Source organism: Anopheles darlingi, chromosome 3 (genome assembly GCF_943734745.1).
Source record: "Anopheles darlingi chromosome 3, idAnoDarlMG_H_01, whole genome shotgun sequence".
Lineage (NCBI taxonomy): Eukaryota > Metazoa > Arthropoda > Insecta > Diptera > Culicidae > Anopheles > Anopheles darlingi.
In genome coordinates, this window is record NC_064875.1 from 63,132,965 (window position 1) to 63,145,151 (window position 12,187).

The following is a 12,187-nucleotide window of genomic DNA, read 5'->3' on the forward strand; positions in this document are numbered from 1 at the left end:
GCACAAGGCGGAGGTACTGGTCCGACAGGCACTGGTCCAACAGGTACTGGACCGACAGGTACTGGTCCGACAGGCGCTGCACAAGGCGGAGGTACTGGTCCGACAGGCACTGGTCCAACAGGCACTGGTCCGACAGGTACTGGACCGACAGGTACTGGTCCGACAGGTACTGGCCCGGCGCAAGGAGGTACTGATCCGACAGGCGCTGGCCAAGGCGGAGGTACTGGTCCGACAGGAACTGGCCCGACAGGAACTGGCCCGACAGGCACTGGTCCCACAGCCACTGGTCCCACAGCCACTGGTCCGACAGGCACTGCACAAGGCGGAGGTACTGGTCCGACAGGCACTGGTCCGACAGGCACTGGTCCGACAGGCACTGGTCCGACAGGCACTGGGCCGACAGGAACTGGACCGACAGGCACTGCACAAGGCGGAGCTACTGGTCCGACAGGCACTGGACCAACAGGCACTGGTCCAACAGGCACTGGTCCGACAGGCACTGCACAAGGCGGAGGTACTGGTCCGACAGGCACTGGTCCAACAGGTACGGGTCCGACAGGAACTGCTCCGACAGGTACTGGTCCGACAGGTACTGGTCCTACAGGCGTAGTTTAAGCGTTTTAAGTTGATGCAGATATCATCATTCCAACCGCGCTATTCGAAGCGATAGCAAAGGCGCATGGTTGCATTAATTGCGGTAAAGTAGTGGTTGGGGTCAGATTAGTCATTGATGGTCTCAGGTCGTAAGTCAGTGTTTACTAAAATACACCTCTAGCTACTAATGGATTGATGAATAAAGCATAAACAGCAGCAAACAAATCAAAAGGAAGGTAAAAGACTGAAATAGGCCCCCCCACTCACGGTGAGCTACTGAGTGACCAAAAAAATCGTTAATTACCACTTTTTAGATAAACAAACCTTCATAAAAATATGCGGAAACGTAAATAAATGTATTAGGGGAGGGGGGTGGTGTGGAAAAGTTACATTTTCCCAGTAAAACAACGATTTTTCCGGTCACTCAGTAACCCACCGTGAGTGGGGGGGCCTATTTCAGTCTTTTACCAAAAGGAATTGCATTTTTTATGTGAGAATAGCAGATATGAGAAAATCATTACATGCTGGCATCCTTTACAAGCTGTTACCGGCCGTCCACACCACCAATTTTTTGGGGATAATGTATGGCGGAGCCCAACAAGTAACTCCAAAATTTTGCAGCTACGTGGGTTACCATGAGTGACATTTGCATCCAAGTGAGCGGCGGTTGCATGCAGCTTGTTTCAGTTGTCTCCAACAAAAACATGTTTTGGATACGTAACCAAAACATTTTTTGGTAAAAGACTGAAATAGGCCCCCCCACTCACGGTGAGTTACTGAGTGACCGAAAAATCGCTGTTTTACTGGTAAAATGTAACTTTTCTACCCCTCCCCCCTCCCCTAATACATTTATTTACGTTTTCGCATATTTTTATGAAGGTTTGCTTATCTAAAAAGTGGTAATTAACGATTTTTCCGGTCACTCAGTAACTCACCGTGAGTGGGGGGGCCTATTTCAGTCTTTTACCCATTTTTTTGTTGGAGATAAGAAAATTGGGGTTTTTGGTAAAATGCGGCCCATTATCGATATGATAATGTCCCAATTTTTGCCCGATTTTGAGCGATCACTCAGGCACTCACAGAAATGTTTGGCAAATAAATTTGTAGTGTGGACACTCGTAGACCCAATTTTTTTTGCCAAATATATTTATGGTGTGGACGGCCAGTTACAGATCTATTTAATTCCAAAATCCACCCCTAGTCTAAGGATCTAATATTGAAAGAAAGCAATACGGCAATATCGTTCAAATACGTTTTTCGATTATTTCTAGATGTTTGGTCTCCAGATTTTGCGATTCAAAACACATGTTTCAGACTAATGAAAACACATCCGCATCAAAATAAAACAGACCTTCGATGCTAGAACCATATCTGCTGTTAACGTCTGTTTGGTACCAGCGCACTCACGTTCATCGTAGCAAATGTCAGTAGTAAAATTCAAACGTCTACTAAAATTCAGTTTGTCTTTTTCGTGCAATTTTCTAACCGTCCTGTGCTTTGCATGCAATCTTCCCTGCAACGCGTTTCGTTAAATTGTATCGGTTGCTTTGTTGAAACTCTTTCAAACTCTTATTGTTAATCGTAGAAATACTCCAAAAATTAATGGGAAAATAAGGGAAATGTATGGTTGATATAATTAATCATTTTCTAGTATCTTTTTTCCTAAAATCGAAGTTATACCAGCCAATGTTGGCAGTGTTTCCAGCGCAGCCGACTGGATCAAGGTACTTTAAAAAGACAGGTAGCTTTATCCAGAACAAATCCTCGATCGTATTTTAGAAAAAACTTCAGAGTTTGACATTCACGGGATGGTGGGATGTTTACTTCGGGAACGCTCTTTTCGGAGCTGTTTTCGCTTTTCTGTGGTATTACGACAGTTCAAATTCACGAACAGTGGCACGAAAGTTAAAGTTTATGCAAATATTCTCAAAATTCTTCCTAGTGTTTCAATATGGTATCGGTCCGTAGGTCTTGCCACCCGGCCTAGAACAAGAGCTAGCTAGCGTTCCTGGACCGTGCTCACTCGCTGTAAAACACAACTCGGTCGCTCGAATGATCTTAAATAGAGAGATGAATCACTTAAACATCCGAAAAAGAGTGAAATCAGGTACTTTCCTTGATAAAACCACCAAACTTGCCCATATCTTCTTCTTCTTCTTCTTCTTGAAACTCACGTGGTTTTGTTGATAAAAGCGCCCTGCTATGAATGTCAAACAAATTGAAAATGGTGACCTGTCAAAGTGGTTAAGAAGCTACCTGTCTTTTTAAAGTACCTTGGACTGGATCACAACCCGTTGACAGGACCGCGCGGCGAATATTTTGTGCAACTGTGTGTGTGCCTTGGGTTTCGTTTACTCGTGTGTACACAGCGAATTGAGGGTGTGTGCGTGAAGTTGCGCGTGTGTGTCTCGCCGAATAAAAACAAACTCGGACTTAGCATCGACACCTAGCGTGGATTTCAACCAGAAAAGATCGGAGGAAAAGGAATTCCTAAAAAAGGTTCCGTCGTCTTCTTTTTCTTCTCCTCGCCGTGTGTTGTGCAGCATAAAAAGCATAACTTTCACCGCACGAGCAGCTCACGGGGTCGGGAAGAGCGCGGTCCTCCCTAGAGTTTGTGGCGTTTTCGCGAGTGGACGATTCGGTGCTCGGGACGTGGAAAACCGCAAACCACCCTGGTGGTGGTCTGGTGTAGTACGGGAACGGGAGCATTCCGGAGAAAATCCTGATCCTTCCTCTCGTTAGCGTGCGGTGTTGGTGGAAACCCCAGTGGTCGCAGTGCGGAGAGGCGTGGAGGTGCAGGTTTGTTGTTTTTCCGGCCCAACAGCGGGGAGTGTGCGCCGTGTTCCAGAAGGTGCGTGTAAACAATAATGCTGCTCCAAAAATAGGGAGTCCACATAATTCTATGCTGCCTTCACGGCCGTGTTCGTAGCAACATAAAACAACGAGACGACGCAATTCTCCATAATCTCATCGTGCCTCTCGTCTGGTTCTCGTTCCAGAATCGTCCACAGAAATAGGCAGGCTCGGAAGGGGCAGAAAGCAATCGGAGTCATCTGGTTTTCCCTTCCGTGGCCGCAGCATCAACGACCAGCGAGCTGCATATCTTGGACTTCGCCGAGATTTCGTAATTTGTTTTAGTTAAGAATTATTACTAAAATAAAACTAAATAGAAGCACATCGAAAATATAATTTTATGAATATTAGATTCTGTAACAGCTCAAGTCAAATAAAGACCATCTTTTAATTTCTTAAGTAGACCAACAGCAACAATAACCGGCAATCGATTTCTTTAAAAGATCGCGCCATGCTGGTGACAATAACGAGACAACGTACGATCTACTAGGTGTCGACAATATCATCACTACCGGGGCGTAACCGACTGTAAAAAGGCACCTCGGGGCTCTACTCCACGCTGTGTCACCGCGATTCAAATTCCATCCGGCTCATCATCGGATCGGATGGGTCTCAGGTGCACACCGGAAAGCGTGGAACCTTCGGCCATGGTTTGAAAAAGCGTCCAACTAGATAATGGAGGCTGAACAAGCGAGCGTCATCGAAGCCTTCAAACGATCATTTCTATCACCCAACCCAACCACTCCCCCCTCCTTTGCCATGACTGACAGATGAAAGTAAATCGATTTCCATCCGTATACATCGTCGCCCTCACCAGGTGGCAGCAACGGCATGGCCCATCGACGACATTGAAACGAAAACTAGTGCACGTCACAAGGTCTTTTATGGCGCTCTTGATGGCGAACGTGACACCGCGCTGCTTAAACGGTCCACCAATCGATCACACTTTCTTTTCGGTTTTCCGCCTCCACTCCACTCCACTCCATTTCTTGATCGAGCGTAGGAAAGAAACGACGAATCGATCGAACTGTGGATTGCGGACGATTTACTTTCGCATCGCCGGCGGAATCGGAACCAGGCGGCCAATGCTGAGGTCGTTCGAAACAGCGATCGGTCGGGCGGTGTTGAATGTCTTGATTTTGGTCGATCGTACGCAGCGGTTTCTCTCGCCATCCGGCAGGGAGGGGGTGAAGCAGGTAAATGCTCGTTCTGGTTTCGATTTGACTTAGATTTGCTTTTCTCCGCGGCTCTTTTCCATTTTTCCTCCTCGCTGGGGTGGGGTTCAAAATGGAGAGAAAACTGCGCAGGCAGAGGGAAATGATTCGTGAAATCCGCCGTCTTAACACCCAGAGTTGGTTGCTTTCACGTGTGTGCGAAAGCCTGTAGGCGGGCGTCGAAAACTGGCAACCGCAGGATCTGTGCCGTCCTGTGAAAGTCCGGCCGCGATTATCCGCGGGTGGCCAAATTTGGGCTTCGCGAATTACTGATCGGAAGTGAACCGAACCGATGGATTAACTCAACCGATGGAACGTAATCGGACAGCTCGAGGGGAGAGGTGGATCCTTTCACGAACCCATATTATCGCACGCATAGCGCCGATAAGAGAGGCATACCCCTGGTTACGCAAAACCCCAAAACGCACATTCATGCTATACGAGTACACGTTCCGTTGGCAGATAGCTAGCCACCGGCCTCCCCGGTTTGGAATTCATATTTCATAAGCCAATGTGGCGCGCGCTCGCTGTTTATGGTGCGATGCTTTCGGAGCATAATTAAATTCCTGGCCACTCCACTGTCCAAACACAGCACTCCTCCAGGCTTGCGGTGCTCGAGAGCTGCGCACAATCACGATAAGGAAGAAACAAAGTCCGCCCATGCCGCACCCTGCACACCGGAGGAGTGACCCTTTTTTGGAGCATAAAATTAGAGAGATTAAACCGCGACAGCTACGAGTCACGATTGACAGGAAAAGCGTTGATAAAACAGAGATTAGAGGGAACAACCAAAAACCAGAAGAAAAAAGCGTCCAACCCCAAAATGCCATGTTGTCCCCGCCATATCGAGCCGATCAATCGTGCGATCGACCGGAGCTGTCAGTCAAAACGCGCGCTTGGCCAAGCGATCGAGCATTTGCTGTCCAAAAAAAGAAAAACAAAATCAATCTTCGTTTTTCGGTCCGGAGACGGCCAACACGGCCGGACGTGCCATCGATGGTCAGGACGGGAGTTGCAATCAAATCGTAATTGCTGCCGTTCACCCCTTTTTGGCCGGCCAGGGCCTGTTATGCGAAGGTGACGCTATCAGGACCCGGCGGAACCCGAAATGCCGGAAAAAAATGGAAAAATCAAATTGAAACAACCGAACACCAGGCCCCCGCGGCCCTGCTGAATCCGAATTTCACGCTCCCCTTTCACCGTGAGCGGTGAGCAGCGTGATCAAGCAACCGCGATCATGATCCATCAACCTGGAAGAGGGGAAGAAGGGAGGTGCGACGTGATCTTCGCGCTCCGATCCCGAGCCCGAACCGAATGTAAACAAACCGAAGCCAGCACCAAGCTGAATGGGACGGTTCGGCGCGATCGCGATCGTGAGTCTTGAACGAGGTGTCCACGCGAATAGAGGTACCGTGCGGTCGGTAGGTTTCCAAGCCGGTAGGTGATCGTGTTGGCGTGCTGGTAGTGGCGTGCACCGCCAGTTCTTCGATCGGTTCGTGAGTGCGTTTCATTCACGAAACGCGTAACGTGGTGTTGAAGGGCATCCGGCCTCGAGCGTGAGGAGAGATCGTGGCGGTTGAAGGTGTAACAACAAACAAATCCATACCACCATACGGAGAGTTGGTGTCGTTACATACCATGTGTGTACTGATAATCTCCCGGATTTGTGTGCTTATGGTTATGGTTGTGTATTAATAGTGATCGCGATGTTTTTGGTGCATCTTCTCCTCTTCAATCGAGTGATCTTTGGTCGCGGAATTTCAGTGATCACATTGACGCAGATCGCAGACAGACAACGGCGCTTTTTCGTGTAGTGGCTCGCTGGCTCGCAAGATGGCCATGGGGGATGGGTGCGCGTGGTTCCGAGGCACGTTTTGTTTTTGGCTGCGTTCCGCTTTGAGACGCGTTTCGTCGAAAACGACGACGACGACATCGTGTTCGCGAAGGTGGTGAAACAGGTTTTCCATTATTTTTTTTCGTCTTCTTTTGGTTTTTTGGGGGCCGCTCATTCCGTGCGTTCCATTCTGATATGCTGCGCTTAGACGGTGGCCGATGGACGTTTATTGGAACGTTTTGGCTTATGAAGATGATGATGTTGAGCGGGCCGCTTGTTTGTTTGCTGGAGCTCGCCGGTCTTTTCGATGTTAGCGAGGATGCCTTATCCTGTGTTTTTACTGCTTGTCGAGAGACACACACACACCGTGTGGCTGTTTGCCGCAAAGTTATTTGCTGAGGAATTTCCAGCCTTTTCGCTCTTCACTCTCGTCATTCGCATTTTATCAACTCGTTTTTGCGAATGCTGCGCAGTTTGTTTTGACTGTTTCACCTTGTAAAGACCGTGGTTTGTTAAGCGATAAGCAGTAGAAGTAGTGGGCCCTTCGGCATCTCGAATTTAATCAAGGTGGAAAGTCCGGCATCCGGTCCGGTGTGATCCGTCGGAGGAAGGCGAGCTTCTTCGAAGGGTGTTTCCAAGTACATATACACACACTCACACACTCACACTTAGTGCTTAGGGAGAAAGTGAAAATTTACAACCCTCGTATCGTGATCAGTGAGCATCATCAGGCGGTACACGACCGACTTGTGGCTAGCGAAAACTTGACTTGGAAAACGATGGAAAAGGAGATTCTCCTCCGAAGAACCTCTTCGATATTAGACGTGCAGCGCGAGTGAAGTGGAAAGCGGCTAATTAAGCTTAAGTGAAATGTCATTTGTATACCAATGCCCGTGCGGTCAGTGGTTTTGCTTAAGCGAAATGAAGTTCAAGTGAAAATAATTAATTGAAAATAATTTATTCGATGATTTTCTTCTCCTTTCCCCTCGTCTTGTGCTGTGAATGAATGAAAATCAGCTGGAACAGAAACCAGCGCCTTAATACGGTCGTGAAGGGTAAATGTAGTACTCATACGCAAGTGCTCACGATGTGACGCGATACCCAAGCAAACGAAGCTTCAAATCCTATCAAATGACCAACCAGCCAGTGTTTAAGTGTATGTGTTTTTGGTGAGTGAGTTTTCCCTCCAAAAAAGGAAAACCTTTAAAACGAAATCCAAGGCGGTACAACCGAAGCGAACTGTTTACAACCAGCGGCTCTACAACCTGGCCTCCGGTACATCCGGTGAAGATGAAGCTGCGTAAAGACGCAGACGCCCCAGACCCATCAAATCGCTTCATCTTCATCTTTACGCATCGCGCAAACGCTTCATCGCATCACCGTCATCATCATCGGCGTTGGTGAAAACATTGTTTTTTTCTCCCGAAACATCACACCACATTTTCTTCGCGGTCGCGCTTTTCACCGACCGCGGACCGCGGACCAGCGCGCAGTAGAAGGCACCAACGGTACAGTACTGGTGGCCAGGCTGCGATCGTAAACGGAGATTAGGAGTCGCTAGCGGTGCGCTTGGGTGTCGCTGCTTACGGGGGAGCGAAATTTATCGTTCAAACAAAATGGTGCTCGATTTGATTAATGGTCGTGTAGGACGTGAAATGCGAGCCGCCCGCCCGGTAGCTACCGGGCGAAGGGCGTCACGCTATAAAGCCGTCAAACGATCTGCTTCGCAATCTTTCGAATAAATCCTAGTAGCCGAGAAGGACTAGCGAGTTCGGTTGCTCCGTTGAAATCGCATCATCGTGTGTCTGCGCGTAAAACGCAATTAACGCAAAGACGCTAGAGCATTTATACTTCCAGTACGTTGTCTATGATCTACTCAAACATTTCAGCGACTCAGCGATGTTGCACGGGGAACGTGCCTATAGGCACCTGACCATGCACGTGATCGCGTGCCAAGTTTTGGGGTCGCGAGCACCGGCCAGATATGGTACTGTGCTGCCCGGTGGCCTGTTGCAGTTGCATTTGAACTCGAGTTTACGATCGGTGCACTCGGATTTCACCACAGGAATGTCCGCTCACTGACGGTCTGGCAAACAAACGCCGAGAGGTCATCGCCGAGAGCAACGGAGGAGAATAGAGTCGGCGAGAACACGCCAGCGGGCCGCTAGGAATGAGATAAAACTTTTAATTACATAATGATGATCGACGTGGTTGTCGAAATGGGGCGCGATGCCCCGGTCCCGATACGCTTCTCAATTAGTTATGAACGTTCGCTGGCCGAGGGACAGACTTCTATGCCGCACTGTAGACGAACTGTGGATCGCTTGATAGTCAATCTAAGATTCGAAAGCTGCCCGGACGGCCTCCGGTAAATGGGCAGACAACACGACGACGACGACGACGGAGGGTTGGCCACGGCCGAAAGCTTAAGTGGTTTTCCAACGAGATAACGCCCGCTTTTCGGGGTTCGTAGTTCTTTGTTTTGAGAGTTGGGAAATTCCATTCCAAAGCCGCACATTAGAGCGTTGTTAGTGAGGCGTCATTTCTTGAAAGTACAGTTTGAAAAAGAAAAGGTTGAGGTAGAGTTCTGACAAAGATGGAGTTTGCTGGTTGCAGCACGCAACAACGGTGCGATTTAATATTGAAGCAACATCCATTAAACATTGGCTTAGACACTCCAACATACACACTCGTTCAATTCGCCCATGATGGCCACTCAAAAGACGGTGCCAAATAAAGTGCGTTGACCATGATTAAGATGCCAACAAGCAGCACGTTACCGCAACGAGCAGAGGGCATCTCTTCTGCCGCTTCTGCTCATAGTTCATAAATATGCTCGAAAACCCGCTCGCGGTTACATCGCTATCGGCGTGAAAAGGTGTGGCCATAAATTGTGCTGCTATCTTCACCTCTGGCGCCGCGAGAGAGAGCATAACTTGTGGCCAGCGGCTAGCGGGGTGGAAAATTTGGCGGCCTCCAAGAAGTGGCGGGCTACCAAACCAAGCGACCAATATTTTCCGTCTTTTTCATCGTTCCATTCTCTTGTTCTCGAAACGCTTTATCGCCTTCACGCACGTTACGTGCGAAGCGAGCAAAGTGGTCCAATGGGTGGCCACTTGGAAAACAACAGACCCCTTGCCCGGGGTGGCGGTCGATTGTTCATTTCTAAGCCACCCTCCTTGTCTCCTTCTCGTTCTTCTCCTTCGCACAATTAGCGCTGCCTCGGTGCAGATGAAGTTTGTCCATCAAAAAGACCCAACACCCGTTAGGTGAGACGTTCCTCCACCCCGATCATCGTGTCCTTGCCATCTGACGCATCTTGTGCAGACACGCATACGGACCGATCGGTCGGTCGGTCGGTCGGTCGGTCGGTCGGTCGGTCGGTCGGTCGGTCGGTCGGTCTGTGCGTTACCATTGTTGCAGAATCCCCATAAATCACCGGCTGGGTGGATCACGCGGTGGCCGACGCTCACGCTCTCATGATTAAAACATCAGCGCCAGCGCGTTGGCAGCGGCCCTCGAATTCTAAGCGCATAAAATCATCAAACAAAAACGGGTGGGGAGTGGCGGGTCGTGGGTCGAAGGTTTTACCATCCAAGCGCCCGGCCAGTGATCGGATTGATGTGTGCTTTTGGGATGGTTTCGCCGGAGTAAGCGACTGGTGACTGTTCGGTTCGGTTAAGCGACGAACCCTTCCGCGAGTCACCACCAGCACGAGCAAAAGGTAATAGACGGCAATCGTCCTTCTACTTCTACACACACACAATGGCCATGGTTTTTCATTCACCACCTTTGGCACCTGGCGAGGAAGCTTTGTTTTTCGCGCGAGCGCGCGAGTTGGTCGCGCGAGGCCGACGTTGACCACGGCAACGACAACGCTACGGCTACGCGGTGAACAATCGAAGCAACTCCGTGTCCGGTGTCCGGTGGATACCGGCGCGCCTGCTGCGACTGCACATTTTATGCATGTGCATTGTAATGGCACAAACAAACAAACACACACGCACGGTGTTTACATTGTGCCCTCTGGACCGGCGGCGCAGGGTTGGTGGCTGCGAAGGTCAAAAGTTCAGTTCAGCACTTCCACGCAGGACCCCAGACCACAGAGGAAACGCAGCGGAGGTGTTGTCGCTCAAGAGATAATCCGCGGAAGTTCCGCGGTAGCCACACCGCAAAAGCTGTCTGCATTAACAATTGACGTTTGTCGTGTCGTGGATGCTGTTGGAGGGTTAAAAAACTCGCCAACAATCGCGACCGCGAGTGCAAGATGCTAGCTTATTCACGTTTTATTGCCGCATGCTATACAACATGTCCTTTCGCGGTACACACAAAAAGCACACAACGGTAGCAGCATCTTGTTGGAGAATTTATGAATCATTTGTTATCCATTTGTCCTTCAGGGTTCTATTTGCACGAGCGCGAGCGAGGTACACTCTAACACCCTATCCTACTCCTACAGTAGAAAACATTTGCCCAACCCCAGGCCCAGGCTACGTAATCCGCGAGCGGGGAAGCATCCGCAATCAGTTGAGTTATCAGGTCGTCACCACCGATGGCCATTGCAATTACGTCGTTAAACGTGACAATCGCCATGGTGCGCGCGGACCAGCGGACACCATCGCCGGGGTGGGTGGTTAGATTTTTGCAATAATATGTGACCACACCACTACCACGCCGGGAGCCGCAAATCGCTCGCACGATTAATCGTCGCGACCGTTAAGCTGGGTGTTGGCCACGACGGCTACACCGATGGCCGATGTAGTAGTGTGGCGCGTGTTCCGTTTCGTGTTATTTTTTTATTTTGAAATATTGAACCGAAGCGCGTGGTCACCCATTAAACGATCACGTCGGGTGGATATTGATGACGCGGGGTGGTTTTTTTTTCGTTATATGTTTTGAAATCCGCACGACAACTGCAGACAATTAATGCGCTAGATGATAATAGGGTGTATGAAATGGGGGAAAGAGTTATGAAAGAAGCATGAACAAGAGTGTAAACTGCAAAGGAATCGTTATACGAAGGCAACTTGACGAGCTCTTAAAAGGAAATTTCATTCGGTCCGGGTTGGAAATTCGCTTGAAACTATTAAACTAGCGATGGTTTTTTAATTAAGCTTCCGTTATATGATCAATAAGACCGTTATATTGACCATTTAATTGCTTTTGCAAATTGCAAGCCACAAAAAAATGACAGTTTACGCTAAGCTGATGACAGTTTACCGCAAGTGAAAGTTTACGAACGTCGTGGCTGGCACCCGATTAAGAGACGTACAGCAGGCTTTGTAGATGATCCAATTACCATTTAGATTCGATCCTCCAATTAGAAAAAAAAATCTCGTTACCATTTCAAAAGATGGCAATTCAAAAGAAAAAAAAAAGGAAACCGAAATGTCATTCAAATTGGCACAAAAAAAAAACAGATACAAAACGGTTTCAGCAACTACGCTGTTCCTCTCGTTTCGGTTTCGGATTTTTGCTCGGCCGCCTATTGATCAGCTTCCATTTTAGTGACAAAAGTACGCCGGAATAACCGCGTGGTCAAAGAGCGCATTGAATCAAATGTTCATCAAAGAAACGGTGTCTCCCCTCGGCTTAACCAATTACTGCAACGCACGGTGTATGTATATCGGTCAGGAGTTGATGCGATGGGGCCATGGCATGCCGGTGACAGCCACACGTACGCGCCGTGGCG

The 12,187-nt window shown here is 48.9% G+C and overlaps 1 protein-coding gene and 1 long non-coding RNA gene across 2 annotated transcripts in view; both read left to right on the forward strand.

Moving 5' to 3' along the window:
* Positions 1-282: 282 nt before the first annotated feature.
* On the forward strand, positions 283-819 carry LOC125954544 (uncharacterized). The gene is made up of 2 exons (XR_007469040.1): positions 283-328; positions 515-819. It is a non-coding gene; the product is annotated as an uncharacterized LOC125954544 (long non-coding RNA).
* Positions 820-6,881: 6,062 nt separating this feature from the next.
* Positions 6,882-12,187, forward strand: part of LOC125954410 (mucin-5AC) — a 53,586-nt gene continuing 48,280 nt past the window's right edge. Inside the window, exon 1 of the mRNA XM_049684686.1 lies at positions 6,882-7,664. The gene's annotated coding sequence lies outside the window, so the exon portion shown is untranslated. The remainder of the gene's footprint in view (positions 7,665-12,187) is intronic.